Source organism: Nyctereutes procyonoides, unplaced genomic scaffold (assembly GCF_905146905.1).
Source record: "Nyctereutes procyonoides isolate TBG_1078 unplaced genomic scaffold, NYPRO_anot_genome, whole genome shotgun sequence".
Taxonomy (NCBI): Eukaryota; Metazoa; Chordata; class Mammalia; order Carnivora; family Canidae; genus Nyctereutes; species Nyctereutes procyonoides.
The window spans coordinates 18,769,055-18,782,451 of record NW_026575159.1 but is presented as its reverse complement, the minus strand read 5'-3'; positions in this window follow the sequence as shown (position 1 = coordinate 18,782,451).

Genomic DNA, 13,397 nt, shown 5'->3' with positions numbered 1-13,397 from the left:
CAATTAAAACATTTGGCAGCTTTTTTTTTTCCAGGTTTGACATTCATTTAAAGTCCTATTAATTCTACATTCTCTCTAGTTTTACACAATCTCTAAGATTCCCAAAAAAGCTCAGCTATGAATGAAACAAAATAATTCCCAATATTTGGGCAATAAAGTATTTTCCTATATATGAGGAGTGGTGTCATGTAAACATTACAGCTTAAACTGCAAATACCTCCTTCCCAGCATTTCTGCATCCCTTTCTGGGTATATGTTTCCAGACAGCCACTTACCACCTCCGACATACTGTATTTTCCTTATGTACATGTTTATTTTGGGGTTTGCCTGAACAGAATGTAAGCTCCCGGAGGGAGATATTTTCCCTGTTTTGTTTATTGCCTCTCTCCAAGGAGCCTACAACAGTGCCCGATCCATGCCAGACGCTTGTCTAAATCAAGGTTCCATCAGGAGACAGTAACCACAACAGCTATTTAAATAGAATAAGAATTAAACATTGTTAACCCACCATGAAATTATTAACCTGATAACTAAAGGAGTAAAAGGAGAATTCTAAAGTAACCACCAAGGGCTGCATGAACCAAGGGAAGAGGTTGAAATGCTTCATTATTAAAACTTGGGAACCTGATGAAGGGGCCCCCTGGAGCTGGAACTTGGGCCTCTGAGGAGGGGTCACCTGCTGAGCCAAGGCTGGTGTCCCTGAGCTCAGAGGAAGACCCCGTGGGCCTGGGACCCAGATCTGAGGAGGGGCAGTGCCTGGCTGATGTCTATGCAGTGAGCGTGATGAGACCAAATCCAAATGCAAACTGGCTTCTGTTGGCTGGGTGCCACTGCTTCCAGGAGGATGCTTACTGGAACCGGAAGCCAACAGCAAGCCCCCCAGGAAGCACACAAGTCACACAGTTAGTAAGCAGTGAGGCTGAATTCAATCTGAGGTCTCTCTAGTCCAAATCCTGCCTGAGGATTTTCCCAACTCAACAGGTGTTGGAAGATGAAAGCAGTCAGGGCAGGAAGGTGGGAGAGGTCAAAGCAAGTAGAACAGAACCATGGAGCCCACCACGGTGGTGGCTGGGAAAGGAGTCCAGATGTATTACAGTAGGCAACTGAAAGGGTTGGTTAAAAATATATAATTAATTAATTCCCTGGTATTATCATGTACCAGGAAGATGTTTTACTCACAGTATCTCATTTACACTCCTAAATCTACAGTTAAGTAAGGGGGAAAAAAATACTAACTAACAGGAAAGGGTCCTAAATTGAAAGGTCCAGACGGATTGACATCAGGGTCTGTGACTCCAGCAAATCCAAGGCTCATTCCAGGGACCACACAGGTGTTCATTTGGGGAAAGAGCAGTGCATCGTGTGGTAACCCTGATTGAGAGCAGCTCCTGGAGTCAGCTACAGCAAAATTAAAAGTAAGCACCCATTTCAGTGCTTCTTTTTTTTTTAAGATTTTATTCATGAGAGACACACAGAGAGAGAGAGAGATAGAGAGAGAGAGAGAGAGAGAGAGAGGCAGAGACACAGGCAAAGGGAGAAGCAGGCTCCATGCAGGGAGCCTGACGTGGGACTCGATCCCTGGACTCCAGGACCACACCCCGGGCTGAAGGCGGCGCTAAACCGCTGAGCCACCCGGGCTGCCCTCAGTGCTTCTTTTTGAAGTGACAGGGTGTCCCAAATGAGCCTGGGTAGGGTCTGATTGTCTGCCTGGGTTTACCACAGGTGGGGTTTGGTTTGTTCAGCTGAATGGGGCAGGAGGCAGGAAAAAGGGATGGAGCTGAGGCACGGACACCCAGAGGAAAGAAGGGAAGAGAGGGGGATGGGAGGACAAGATGGTATCTAAACTGGTGTCTAAACTTCATGTCCAGGGGCAGGTCCAACCCCGGGAGATGCTTTAACATGCTGAGAGCTCCAGATGGCTCCACCCCAGGGCAGCTAACCTGGGCAGGACAGCAAGAGACTCTGTTCTCAGGGGTGTCACCCTGCCACCAATGCCTCAGGAGCCCTGACAGGATGGATGCCTCAGCAGGTGAGGAAGAATGTGGCAGAGACCATAGGAGCACCTGTGAGACATCCAGGGGCCTCCCAGGGATACCAAGGAAGGAGAGGACTTGGACTTTGCAGGGTGCATGCACGCATGTGTGCATGTGTGCATGTATGTGTGTGTTTGGGTGTGTGTTAGCTCCAAGTTTAACTGTTAATGTGACCCCAGCTAATATCCATGAGCCTGTGAAGCCTGGAGACACTGGGTCACTATATCATTTCCATCAAAGGCTTCAGCAAAGGAAAGAAAGAAGTGATGGACACAGGGAAGAAAAGAAGAGGCAATTTAAGGGAGGGGAGGGGAGAGGGAAGGACAGAAAGAGAGGAAGGCAGGGAAAGGGCAGGAGCTTTCACCTTAGTCATGGGCACCGAGCCCCACCCCTCCACAAACACCTGCCCTGAGAAGTTCAACTTTTCTTCCTTTCGCTCAACCAGAGCAAAAGAAGCTGTAATGAGGTTATTTATCCCCTCCAAGAAGCACTGTGGCAATAAGTCCCTCAGCTGACAGCTCTCGGGCTAAGCTACCCCACAAATATATGAAATGCCCAAACCCAGCAATCAGTACAGCTAATTGAAATGCCAACTTGAAGTTCACTAGATGAGTACTGCTGGGGTCACAGTCATTACCAGTGATCAAATGTTATGCGAAAAGAGCCATGAAGAGACAGGGCTTTAGCAACGTGCTTTAACCGTGCACCCACTGTGGGAAAAAGACAAAGAAAGCCAAACCCTGGACAGGGCTGGACTGGAAACAGGGCAGAGCTTGTCCCGGGGGCCGAGCACACACAGACCTACCTACGGCAGTAAGGGGGCGGCCACCAGTTGATGGTGGGCACAGAGGTTTCACTTCTTTACTAAAGGGCCTCCGATGGGGATGGCACACCAGGCCCAGGGATCATGCCTGGGCGCCAATCATAGCTTCATCTCTTTTTTTTCTCAGCTATGAAGCAAAGATAATAATATCTATACCTTGGAACTGCCATAAGGATTAAATTAATAAGTAGTTTAAATGCTGAGATGAATGCCTGGCAAATAGCTATTATTCAACATGCTCCTTGGGCCCCAGTGGATGGGTGATCCAGTCCAGAGGGGCAGAGGCTGGTGGTCAGCCATGCTCTCCCTGCAGGAGGAGCCTGAGCAGAGCCTTTTCGTGACCTCCCAGGTGCTCAGCAACCCTTGGGTAATCAAATGGGTGAACATCCTCAGACTACACCCTGCCCCATGTCCCTGAGCACAGGGCACCGCTGGCGGCCACCTTCCTGCCTCCCGGTTCTCGAGGCTCACCCACGTGCAGCCCACCTGCGGGCATTCTCCTCAGTCCCTCTTACCCTTCTACCTTTCAGTTTCTCTCTCTGCTTCCTCTTCCTCCTATCACCCCTGAGATAAAGGTGTCCCCCAAATCTCCACTCTCTGCCAGCTCCCTTCCTTCTGCCACACTGCCCCATGGGTCTGGCCAGGCTCGAGATGAGAGATGCATGTGAAGGCTCTTGTCCAGGTGAATTAGCAAATATGAAGCTTATGCGGCCCTCACTGTGTGCCAGGACTTTTATTTGCATAACGTTGCTTATCCTTACTTTACCCTCCAAGAGATGTTAGCATCTCATTTTAGAGATGAAGAAATAGGCTACTTACCCCAAGTCACAGGGCTCATGAATTGCCAGGATTCAAACTCGGGTCTACCTGCCTCCAGGGCTCTTGCTAGACTGAACGCCCTTGAAGCCAGAAACTACATTTCAAGCTTCTTCTATCCCCCTGGCACCTTGGCCTAGCCAGCTGAGCACACAGTAGGTGCTTGGTGAATGCTGAGTGTCTAGCAGACTCCGATCCGGGCACACAATTGCCTGAGGAGTCCCTGTCCGCCAGGGAAGGGGTTACCGGTCTCAGTGCAGGAAGCCTGGCTCTGGGCAACCTATTCCAAATAATGAGCCTCTGGTATTCTTGCTAATGACATTCTCCTGTCGCTGCTTCAGGTTTTACTTGCTGTAGTAATGAATTAATTAGCGAATATGGGTGAGAGGCTCTTTGAAGTTGTAAAAAGCTCAAATACTAAGGAAAGGGGCCAACAGACTAAGTCAGATAGCCCATGAGTGCTCTTTAGGTCACAGAGGCTGGGCCACCAGCTCTCCCAGGACCAGGACAGACAGAAGAAAGGAAAGGAAGGAGGGACACCCAGTGGTGCCGTGAAGACACCCAAACACCAGGGCAGTCTTCAGAGACTCTCTGTCACCTGGAGTCTGGCACACAGTCCACCTGGTCTGCTCCTTCCCACGGAATACCACGGATTGCCTGGGTGGCTGTGTCCCGAAGAACCCGAGGCCACCTAGAGGCTCAGCAGGAAGAGTGCTGGGCTACCTGCGTCCTGGGTGTTTTACCACTGGGCTATTTGCTAAGACAAGATCACCACGTAACATAAGCCCCAGACCCAGGGACTTAAAACCACCAGCATCAACTTTTACAATCTGCAGGTCAGCAGGTTGATGAGGGGGTCGGCTGCTGTGGTTCAACCCCCTACTTGCTCTCACTCCCCTCAGGGGTTCAGCAGTGACTTCAGGCACGTCCTCCTCACGGTGATATCAGGCAGAGGTGCAAGAGGGCAACAACCCCACTCGCTCAGGCCGCCATGTGTCTCAGCCACTAACATGCCTTTGGCCTAAACAAGACCTGAGAATGAGATGAGCCCAGAGACAGGAAAGTGTCCCCCATGACAATGGGAAGACATCATAAGGTCACTTAGAAGAGGGGCTGGATACAGCAAGGGGTAAGCCATTAGGGGCATGAGGATAGTCTACCGTGGGGACCAAGGGGCAGTATGGTGGTACCAATCCATCCAGGTATTTGAAAGCCATGACCCAAGATCCAAACTCCGTATCCTGCTGTTTCTGCAGGACAGCTGGCTAGAGCTCAACACTGCCTGCCCGCTGGAAGCTGGACGTGAGCGCTCTGGTTCATTGGTCCCAAGCGGCCTACTGCCCTCACTTATACTACTTCTCTGGTCCCTGATGCCACTAGAGTCTGAAACCACCATCACAAAGTACACTTTATCCTAAACATGGCAGGTAGGTAACATACATACATGCCATCATCTAGGCCGAGGAGGCCACTACTGAGAAAAGGAAGCACTGCCAATCCTGCCGCCCCATGTGATAACTAGCTAAATATAATGGTGGGCAGTGGTTGAACATCTAAGCCTGGTGAAGTGCAAATTTGGAACCTTTTATTCCCTGTAGGCAGTGCCAACAATGCTGCTGTGTCACATCTCCTTCTCCACCCCACAGTGATGCCCCATAGCTTTTTGGTCATTTTTAGATACGAAAAATTTAGCCAGTGCAATGGAACACAAGTGTTATGTCTAGTTTGGCATTCGCACCTTCCCCTCTGCCCCCCACCCCCATCAGTGCTCAGCCTACCGGCCTAAGGGACTTGGTGGGGAGGAGGAGGTAGTTTCCCTATCTCATCTGTGTCCACTCCTGGCCCCTCCAGAGGAAGATAGGGGATTACAGAGAAGAGGAAGAAAGCCTCCTTCCTAGGCAGGTGCTCTTCAGGTCACCTATGAGCACTGTGTGGTTGGCGTCCAGATGCTGGCTGTCTCATAAAGCACACATGAGACAACCTAGAGGGTCTCTCCACCACACAGCTTCCTAGTGTGGCAGATGCACTCTGGAACAATCTCTTTCAGTCCCTCCATACCCACAGTCATATCTCACCCCACAACCCACCCCAGAGCCCACAAGGGCTGGGTACCAGCAACACAATTGTGCCAGACATCTCTGATGCCCCATCTCTAATCCCTTCGGCCAGAATTTCGCCCTGGCTGATGCTGAAGCCACAAGCTTTAGCATCTCTCTTCTGCGGCTCCAAGCATCCCCTGCTTTCTGCCTGGGGCCCCTCCCTGTAGGTGTTGTGTGCTGGAATCTGCTCGGCTACTCTGGCATACATGAGAACTGGAAGTACAAGAGAATTAACACCACCCGGAAATTACATGCCTGGTGGGAAGACTTACCTGGTTTTCCATGACTCTTGTGACAATCCCAAGGCAGGATCCCCACAGGACCAAGACCCAGCTGTCCTTAGCAGTAAACAACTCAAGAATGTACCGTTAGGATTGGCTTTTCCTCCCCCTCTGTCATTTTTCCCAGTGCCTCTGCTCTTGAGCTCCAGGATTACTTCCCAAAATAAATGACCTGCATGTGAGTCCTTGTAGACTCCGCTTTGGGGGACCCCAAGACAGCACAGCAGATCACGCTCAGCTACCTTCTCCTTCAGTTAACACGTAGTTTACATAAAACTCCTACATCCCTACCAAGCCAAAGGTGGAGGTAGGCTTCCCACTGACACCCCAGCTCCTGGTCCTGCCATGCCTTCTCCAACACTCATCTCAGCACAGTCAGCAACTGTGCCTACATCAGTGAGTTCTTTTTGGAGGGAAATTCTCACTCAGACATGAAAGACATGAACAGAGCTAAGAGGTGTAGACGGGGCATTAGTGCCCATTTCAGTTATCCCAGCTTTGTATTCCAGGGGGTCAGTCGACTATGCCTGAGTCCTTGAGCTAGAAGGTGCCTCATTTCCACACTCCATGCTTCACATAACAAAAAGAAAAGGAAGGGAAATGACTTCCCCAAGATGCCTCATAGGTTAGGGTCAGATGCAAACAGAACCAGCGGCTTTGTGACTCCCAGGTCAGTGCCTTGCCCACATGGCCAACACCTTCAGGGGAAGAACATCATGTTACAGCGAAACAAGCAGAAACTATGAGGTTTTTTATGCAAATGTTTGGATCCCAGTTCTCCTTACTAGCTGTGTGATGTTAAATAAGTTATTCAACCTCTCTCAAGCTCAGTTTTATTACTTGAAAAATGGTTAAAAGAACACCCTCCTCATAAGGTTGATGTGCTAAACAAGCATGTAATTGGTAAAGGTTTTTACAATTATTACATAACCTCTCAAGGCTCTGGGTTTCTTATCTAAGAAAGGTAGATAAATAATATTCAATATATCATATTCCTGGACTTTGGGGATGTCACAGTAAGATACATATGAAATCACTTTAAAAACAAAAAATATTACACATATAAAAGACATTAATATTATTATTCCTTCAAAATAAAAATCATTCTCCCACCATTCAAATTATCACTCTGTGATTTCTGAATAAAACTATTGTTGCTGGAGATCCCTGGGTGGCGCAGTGGTTTGGCGCCTGCCTTTGGCCCAGGGCGCGATCCTGGAGACCCGGGATCGAGTCCCACGTCGGGCTCCCGGTGCATGGAGCCTGCTTCTCCCTCTGCCTGTGTCTCTGCCTCTCTCTCTCTCACTGTGTGCCTATCATAAATAAATAAAAAAATTTAAAAAAAAAACTATTGTTGCTCAGGCTTTTCAGAGGAGCAGGTACAGTAGGTACCCATTTCCCAGGAGTTTCCATAGAGTAAGAAAAAGAGCAGATTTGTCGCATTACCTGAGGCCCTAAGACCTGAGAATGTTCTGTTACTGCTTTGACATGGTCAGAAGGTTGGTACCTCAAATGTTCGTAAGTGGTTGGCACAAGTATTCCAGAATGAAAAGGGAATTATTGTCCTAGAACTGGGGAAATAGTGGGTGTGTTTTATTTTTTTTTAAGTTTTTATTTATTTATTCATGAGAAACAGAAAGAGAGAGAGAGAGAGAGAGAGAGAGAGAGGCAGAGACACAGGCAGAGGGAGAAGCAGGCTCCATGCAGGGAGCCCAACGTGGGACTCGATCCCGGGACTCCAGGACTCGCCTGGCAAAGGCAGGTGCTCAACTGCTAAACCACCCAGGCATCCCATTGGGTGCATTTTAAAGAGGTTTACCAAACTAAGGCAATTGAAACTAAAACTAAAGACCATATCGCCAGAACTCAGGAAATCACTGACCACAAAAGGGTCCTTTCAAGGAGAAACTTAATGAATATCCTATATTTCCTAAAGTACAGTAAATATGCCAGCGACAGCACGTAACACCATATACATACAACAAACTGTCATGGCCTAAAGTCAAGCATCCAGACCTGTGTTTGTGTGCACATTCATATACAACATATATGGCGCATATACACCTGTGTGTATACAGGGGGAAATTAAATGACTCACAGGTGCTCTTGCACGAGGTAGTGGTGATGGACCTGGGAGCCTCATCCAGGCCCTGTGTTTCCAGAACTTACCCTCTTTGCACTCTGCCTCGTTGGCTGTCATGAAGACACTGGCTGTCTGGTTCTACTTAGTGACCCACAGCGAAACCCTAAAACCCAAAAGCCCTGTGATGTGTCCCAGTAGGAAGCACAGGTTGGTTTGACCACAGTAGGTTCCTCAGCTGGGCTCGAGGGGAGAAGAAGGCACCCACGAGTCAGGGGATGCAGTGGTTGGAGGCAGCACCTGAAGTTGAGGGAAGCTGATGGGTCCCAGGAACAGACACACCTGGGAACTGGTACCTGAGTCAGAAACACTTCCTGATCTGATCAAAACTGTTTGTATGCCTTTGCCTTTGTGGGAAAGCTCCATCCTTATCAATATTACGTGTCTGAGAAAAGGGGACACTGATTGCTATCGATGGTGACAGTTTACACCATCAAGGGCTCACGCCTCTGGTTGTTGTGACAGGACACCAAGACCGCCTCCTGGGGCTGGCTCCTGGGTACTAACAGTTAAGACAGGTCAGTGCTATCCTCAGTGACACCCAAACCATCAACCCCACCCAAACTCAAGTGAGCTGAGGACTCTTGGCCACCGCTGAAGCCTGATGCTTCCAGTTGGATCTGGAGAGCCAGACCTGGCTCCCTATTCCAATAATGAGGAGTAGCTCCAGTGGGCCAGGGTTGGAAGGAACTTGGGAACATGGCAGCTCTGAGCTAAGGGGTAAGAAATGGTGTTGTGAGTCCTGGTCAAACCGAACACGGTGTTTCTGCCAAGGCCCTCAGCCAGTCTGGTCTCAGGCGTCAACCTGCTCCAACCAGTCTAGGGAGCCACCCCTCAGACCTCTGTTATCCCCACATCCTGAAATAGCCCAAAGGCACCCCGCCTCCCTTCTGTGGCCCTAAACTGGAAGCCAGTGAAACTGGGACAGTACTGACCAGTGCTCTGAGGCTTGAAGAGAACTGAACCAGACTGCAGCCTTCCCCACAGGGCTGGGAAGGAGGCAAAGAAATACCAGGACCTACAAAGAGACCCCTGCAACCAAGAGTTCACGCTCAGAGCATCGAAGGAGGGCCAGCTTGCGTCTCCCAGAACTTGAAGCAAATGGAGAGCTGTTTCTAACAGAGCAGTCCCCCCTTAACCCTGGGGGGTGATGTGTTCCAAGACCCCACGCATGCCTGAAACTGCAGGAAGTACCAAATCTTACACAGATTATTTCCTCCTATACACACATACCTACGATGAAGCGTAATGTAGAAGTTAGGCACAGTAAGAGGTTAACAACGGTAGCTGATAATAAAATAGAACAATTATAACAATCTACTGACATAAAAGTTACGTGAATGTGGTCGCCCTCTTTCAAAATCTTTTTGTCCTGTACTCAGCCTTGCTGAGCCCACGGGAGATGATAAAATGCCTACGTGATGAGAGGAAGCGATGGAAATGACGCAGGCCCTGCCACACAGCGTTAAGGCTGCTACTGATCTGAGGATTCGTTGGAGGGAGGACCCTCCACTCCCTGGAGGTGGCTGATGGCCGGTGACAAGAAAGACCTCAGGAAGGGAAACTCGTGCAGCTAAGCTGGAGTAAGTCCTGGGAGCACAAGGACTCAACAGCATCACCTCCTGGCAAGAAGAAAACCTACAGGCCGCGGGATGTTTTTTTTTTTTTGTTTGTTTGTTTTTTTAATAATATTTATTTTTTATTGGTGTTCAATTTGCCAACTTACAGAATAACACCCAGTGCTCATCCCGTCAAGTGCCCCCCTCAGTGCCCGTCACCCAGTCACCCCCACCCACCCCCCCCCCGCCCTCCTCCCCTTCCACCACCCCTAGTTCTTTCCCAGAGTTAGGAGTCTTCATGTTCAGTCAGGACACGGGATTTGAAAGCAGCGTTGAGCAGCCCAGCCGCCCAGCAGCTCAAACCAGCAGGAGCTTCAGAAGTCATTCACTAGGTCAAGTCTTTCAGTTGACAAAAAGGGAAACTGAGGCCCTGAGAGGCCAGGCGGCTTACACAGGGTCCAACGGATTTGCTGGTGGCAAGGCTGAAGCTTGAATCTGAGACTCCAAGCTTGTCAATGAAGAGTCCCACGGAAAGCTCCAGAAAGCAATCCTGTTGGTTTCCTTACAGAGCAATCGGAGGTGGGACGTAATGCCCGCACGATCACTGTGCCAGGTAGCGTGGCGACGGCCGTTACTAGCGTCCCCGCTCCGCAAGGGAGACTGTAGCTGGCCCGGGGGTCCCCTGTGTCGGGGCTACAGCTCACGTTCTCTGGTGCCACCGTCCTGGGGCCTCCTGGCAGACCCACAGCTGCAGGCCGGACGATGCCCGTGGCAGCCGCCTTCCTGTGTCAGTTAAGGATGCAGTCACTCGATTTATCAGAAAGCCTGGCGGGCACCCTGGAATTAAGCAGCCAGGGCTTTATCTTGCTCCCCCATCAGGTAATCCAGAGCTAAGTGGTTGCTGGCATTTATTCAATAACTCGATAATGTCAAGGCGAGCAGCAAGGCTGTCCTCTTGCCTTTTGCTCCCGCTTATCACTCCAAGGTTTCGAGAAGCCACTGAGCACAAGGCCGTAAGAAGGAGGGAAGGAGCACTGGCCGCTGGACGGGGCGTCTGATCCGGAGACGCAGGATGCTGCCCGGAGCAACGGGCGGGTTCAGGCCCCGGGGGTAGGGCCGCCCGCACTGCTGCGTGTGCCAGGCACCGTGGAGGTGCTCTTAGCTAGGACCATGGGCCCGCTACTGTCGCAGAGGGTCAGTGCCACGCTGTCCCCCGAGATCTGTAATAAACACCTTCAGACCTCACCTCACCTTCACCTCACCATCCAGGTGGTTACCAGGGTCTCCGTTTCCTACTAAGTTCCTCTCAAATCGAGTCTCTTGGTTTTGTCTCGTCTATTAGGGTATCACTCAAGGTCTTGTCATTCCTCATGGGATAACGTTGATGACATCCAGGAGTCCCTTTGTCCTCTGGCCCCCGGCTACCTCTATCCTGATTTGTCTTCACTGCCGCTGCCGCTTATAAGCACCACCAGCATGCACTTACACTGTTCCTGGCTGTATTCCTTCACACTCACCTCTGCTCTGCCCACCCACCCCATCCTACCCTGCCAGGTCCTCACCCTTACTCCAGCATATGTGTTGTCTTCTCATCCTTCAATTTGGCTTAGATGACCATTCCTCCAGGAAGCCTCCTTTGATTCCCAGGGTTGGTTATGTGCTCCCATAATCCCTCGTCATGGATTCCACTTTCATCTAAACAGAATGCTCCCAAACCCGTGACCCCCAGCCCTGTCCTCTCTGTGGGTCTAGATTTATTGGTGTCATGGTCTTCCTCTATCAATTGGGAATATATTGACTCGATTTATCAGAAAGCCTGAGGTACACCCCTGAACTAAATGAGCAGGGCTTAATCTTGCTCACGTATCGAGTAATCTGGAGGTAAGTGGTTGCTGGCCTTCGTTCGGTGGCTCGAGAATGTCAAGGTCAGCAGCAGGGCCGTTCTCTGGACTCTTCTGAGGAGGCCCCATGATAACACGCTCTTCCCTGCCCAGTTCTGAATTAATTGAGAAATAACTTTTAGAAAATCAATATATAATCCTTTTACTGATAAAAACTGACACTGGAGAATATATATTACAAATCTGACCAAGCGGAATTCCTCATCCTGTGGCCCAGAATTAGACTGATCCACTCAGCTTTATGACACCGAAGCAGGCTCCAGCCTCTGCCAACTCTTACCTCCCAGCGCACTGTTCTCAAGCTGCATGTCTAGGTGTGTGTCTCCATCACACTGCACACCTCATGCATCCTGCTCCATGTTGCTTCCAGGGGGACCATTCTGACCTGCCCCTCTTCTCTGCTCCTCCTCTGTGCTGCAGTCAGAGCTGTCTTCCTAAAAACCATATCTGATCCCGTCACTCCCCTGCTCCCAGTCATCCAGAGGAAAAGGCGCCCTTCAGCTCAGCATGGCATGTGGGTCTGCCCCAGTCTTGCCCAGTGCACCTCACCTTCACCCGCCCCAGCCACTCTTCTGTGTTCCAACTATGCCAGGCTCGCCAGCCTTCCCTGAACATGCATGCCCTTTCTTGCCTCTTTTTCTTTCTTTGCACTTGCTGTTCCCTCAGCCCAAACTAAACATTCTCTTTTTTTTTTTCTGCCTCCCATAAACAATCCTTCCCATCCTTTAAAACTAAGCAAAGTTTCTCTCCTCTGTAAAGCCTTCTCCTAACAACTGCCTTGCGGCAAGGAGGAGATATTCAGATTTCTGATAATTACCGGGAAAATAACAGGTGCTCAATAAAAGCTTACAGAATAGAGGCGATTTTGAATGAATATGCAGCTGGATGGATAAATGAACTTGTCTTCCCAAGTAGATCATAAATTTCCTGCAGGCGGGAGCCATGCTTTATGCTTTTCCATCCCTTGCCACAAACAAAAATGAGAGGAAGAGGAAAAGGGCAGTTCTGTGTGCTGCCATTAGAGTGGTCTTCCTCAAAACCATAACTAATCATGTCACTCCATGAGAGAGACCACCCCTGAATCAGCAGCCCTCTCGGCCCTCATCTTTCTCCCAGGTGCACAGTTCATCGTAGAAAGCTCTCCAATCTCACTGATCAGTGGAAAGAAATACATGATAACATGTCAGAACAATGTTTTTGCAAATATAGAATGCTCTCTGAATGGTTTCATCCCTGGGGGCAGTCCCTGGCTTTGAAGGGAAGTGGCTGCCTAACTACTTTAGCAAAGACCTGTGTTCTGGAATACACCCAGGACAATACCTTGTCATCTGCTAAAAGTTTTCAGAGCAAGAAAACATCCCAGGTGAGAGAAATATGGGCAACTTCAAAATTGCTGGCAGCAGTGAGACCCTGACTGCCACTGTCTCCCTGGACACAGCGTCTGGTTGAATCTTCTTCTCCTCTGTTGTTCGAAATAGGGCATAAGGACAAGATCCCTGCAAGACAGAGCAGTCTTTGGTCTCTGTTGGCCAGTTGCTGGTCTCCCTATGGGCAGAGCTCTGCGATGTCTTCTGTGGCAAAGATGGGGGCCCCAGGTCCCCGGCTATGACACTGACCAGCTGTATTATATGATCCTGAAAAAAAAATCATCCACTTCCCTGGGCCTGTTTCCCTTTTCATCTCCAGATCTCCAGAAAGCATCTACGTTCTCTTCATCTTTCAAATCTACGTAGTACAATTTATTT